Source organism: Piliocolobus tephrosceles, unplaced genomic scaffold (genome assembly GCF_002776525.5).
Source record: "Piliocolobus tephrosceles isolate RC106 unplaced genomic scaffold, ASM277652v3 unscaffolded_33687, whole genome shotgun sequence".
NCBI lineage: Eukaryota > Metazoa > Chordata > Mammalia > Primates > Cercopithecidae > Piliocolobus > Piliocolobus tephrosceles.
This window is the reverse complement of record NW_022317295.1, coordinates 731-4,230: the sequence shown is the minus strand read 5'-3', so window position 1 is coordinate 4,230 and position 3,500 is coordinate 731. Positions and strand designations below refer to the sequence as shown.

General features: G+C 40.4%; 1 long non-coding RNA gene across 1 annotated transcript; it reads left to right on the top strand.

Moving 5' to 3' along the window:
- Window positions 1–14: 14 nt before the first annotated feature.
- On the top strand, window positions 15–3,239 carry LOC113222702. Its single transcript, XR_003308506.1, has 3 exons — window positions 15–839; window positions 2,351–2,416; window positions 3,156–3,239. It is a non-coding gene; the product is annotated as an uncharacterized LOC113222702 (long non-coding RNA).
- The last annotated feature ends 261 nt before the right edge of the window (window positions 3,240–3,500 follow it).

Sequence of the window (3,500 nt, the reverse complement as noted above, 5' to 3'; positions counted from 1 at the left end):
CGGGGTTTCACCGTGTTAGCCAGGATGGTCTCGATCTCCTGACCTAGTGATCCGCCCGTCTCGGCCTCCCAAAGTGCTGGTATTACAGGCGTGAGCCACTGCTCCCGGCCATAATGTGCATTTCTTACCCTGGCCTGTGAGGGCCTGCAGAATCTTGCTCCATACTCTCTCCAATCTGATGCTGTACCATTCCATTTTTGCTCATGACGTCTGGCTACACCAGCTCCTTGCTGCTCCTGGAACAGTCCAAGCCATTGCCATCTTCTGGGTATTCATACTTGTTTCCCCTACCCGAAGCATTCTTCCCCTAGCTCCTTTCATATCCAAATTATTCTCATCCTTTGGGTTTTCCCTTACTTTCCTGATTATCTTGTCAGAAGTAGTTCCCTCTACTACAGAGAAGGATGCATCAGCTTGTCACTGTTCATTCCCCAGTGCCTAATATAATGCTTTGGCAAAGCATAAGTACCAGATAAATATTTCTTGAAAGAAGATTGAATGAATGGATGAATGATGAACACATTTCAAAATCACTTGCCTTTCTGTTCATTTTTTGAAATGTAGTTAAATATGGTAAATCTTTCCTGAGTAATTTAGACTCTTTGGTTTGTTAAACAAATTTTATGTTAGACAGTTACTTCTGCTAATGTGTTCTTTTTAAAATCATGCTTAGGAATTCCATATTTAAATCAGGAAGAAGAAAGACAGTTAAGAGAGCAGTATGATGAAAAACTTTCACAGGCGAATGGTGCAGGAGCTCTGTCCTATGTATCTCCTAACACTTCAAAATGTCCTGTCACGATTCCTGAGGATCAAAAGAAATTTATTGACCAAGTGGTGTAAGTTCCTAAACTAAAACTAAACGTGCATTGTGTGCTGTCTGTTGGGGCATGAGAGGCATGTATATCTCAAACCTCTGCTTTGCAAACATAGTACACACACAGGTGTGATGTTGTGAATGGCAGGATGTAATTGTGGCAGATTAAAAAAAAAATTTTTTTTTTTGAGACAGTCTTGCTCTGTTGCCCAGGCTGGAGTGCAATGGTGCAATCCTGGCTTACTGCAAACTCTGCGTCCCAGGTTCAAACAATTCTTGTGCCTCAGCCTCCCGAGTAGCTGGGATTATAGGCGTGCGCCACCACACCCAGCTAATTTTTATATTTTTAGTAGAGCCGAGGTTTTGCCATGTTGGCCACGCTGGTCTCGAACTCCTGGCCTCAAGTGATCCGCCCGCCTCATCCTCCCAAAGTGTTGGGATTACAGGCGTGAGCCAGCATGCCTAGCCAGCATATTCAAATTTGTGCAACAGCAACAAATTGTAAATAGAGTTCCATGTATTGTACTCGGATTTGCTACATGTTACTAGGCACGAGATTTCAGTACATGGGCAGACCTGTATGGACTTTTTTTTTTTAATTAAATAGAGACGGATCTCACTGTGTTTCCCAGGCTGGTGTCAAACTCCTGAGCTCAAGGGATCTTCCTGCCTTGGCCTCCTGGAGTGCTGGGATTATAGGCCTGAGCCGTTGCCTGGCCCCTTTTCTTGTTTTTTAAATACTAATCAGCTGACTTCTAAAACTTGCATGGACTGAATACCTGACAGCCACTGTCCGATGTCCTTGAAGGCAGAGTAGTGGACCAGGCTTATCCAGTTGGCAGCATGTCCATGTTCTCTTTGCTTGCAGTAAAGGTGCTAACAAGCAGATATGATCTTGGACAAGTGTCTGGTCTTGCTTAGCTGAGTTGTTCGTGTAACCATTTTACTGGGAAAGTCAAAAATTAAATCACTTGTACTGACGAGTCCTTGAGAAGCTGTCACTAATTAATAACAACAGTAACCCTCTTCCCCCCAAAATATGCCAAATAAAGCTTTTCTTTTAAATTTTATTTATTTTTTGAAACAGGTTCTCGCTCTATTGCCAAGGCTGGAGTGCAGTGGCGTGATCATGGCTCACTGCAGCCTCAACTTCCCAGGCTCAGGTGATCGTCCCACCTCAGCTTCTGGAGTAGCTGGGACCACAGTTACACTGCACCATGCCCAGTGAATTTTTAAAATTTATTTTTTGTAGTGAGGGGCTCCCAGTATATTGCCCAGGCTGGTCTCGAACTCCTGGGCTCAAGTGATCCCCCCCAACCTCGACCTCCCAGAGTGCTGGGATTCTATGCCTAGGTCAAAACAAAATAAAGCATTTTAAAAAAAGTCTTTGAACTAAAAGTTATAGGGTAATTTGGTAGAATTACATTGTCACACATTCTTATATTTAGACTGTTTTTGGTTGTGATTTTTTTCTTGGTTGATGACTTAATTCCTTAAAGGTACTGATGGTCATGGTCTATTCTAATTCCTCAGAGAGAAAATAGAAGATTTATTACAAAGTGAAGAAAACAAGAACTTGGATTTAGAGCCATGTACCGGGTTAGTTGTCCTGAACATTTCTGCATGTTCTTTTTTCGGAAAGGTAGATGATTTGTGGCATTTGATGCATTTAGTCTTTTAAAAACACCTTTATAAAGGGTCTTTTTATTATTAGTATGTTCTCAAGAATTAAGCACTAACTTTAGCGTTACACAGTGGGGATGACTGTGTATACTGAGACACTGAATGAATGCTTTGTCCTATACCTGGAGTGGAGACAACTGTTGTGCAACCTTGACTTTCAGTTATGCCCAAGAGTGGCATACTTACTTTGGCCTTGAGGAGTGCTTAGTACATGAAGGCTTCAGAAGAAAGAATTCACTTTCAGGCTACTTCTACCCTTTTAATTTCTCTCTGCATTTAAAAAACATTAGCATTTCAAAGAGTCAGTAACGTGATTGTCTTTTTTTCTTTTTACTTTGTGAGGAGCTTCACAAAAGTATTTTAATGCATCTGTCTACTTTAAAACTCTCTTTATGCAGCCGCAGGAAGCAATATTTTGATCAGACAAGAACTTCTACCTCTTCAATAAAAGCAGTATAATATTAAGGAAAATTTTAGAAGACAAGTGATGAGGAATTCCCCCCACGTCAACTAACCTGCCTATTTTTGTTTGCAAATTACCTGTCAGTTCTAATGAAGTCTCTTTTTAAAGTGAAATCCTTCTCAACAAATGCTTGATCAGTTTGGATTTACTTCTAATGAGCCAAAATCAATACCTTTTCTTTTGTTTTTATAGGTTCCAAAGAAAACTAATGTATCAGACTTTGAGCTGGAAGTAAGTATTTATATTGTATACAGGAGCTCTGTGGGGGACCCAGGATTTAAAGACTAAATATAATCTCTTAGCTCTCATTTCCTTTTTGAAATTCTGCGGTTCTCAGTGATTTGACCCCACCAAGTTCCCCTGCTTTCCTAAGTTGAATACTCACTTAATTTTCTTTTGTTATTGTTTTTTAACAGATGCTTTAAGGCTTCTTGAAATAATTATCACTTTGGTGCATCCATTAAGCTATGCATTGGTAGTGTTTTTGTCCTTTGGGGGTATACAATGAATATTTGGTTTTCAGACCTAGGAAATACT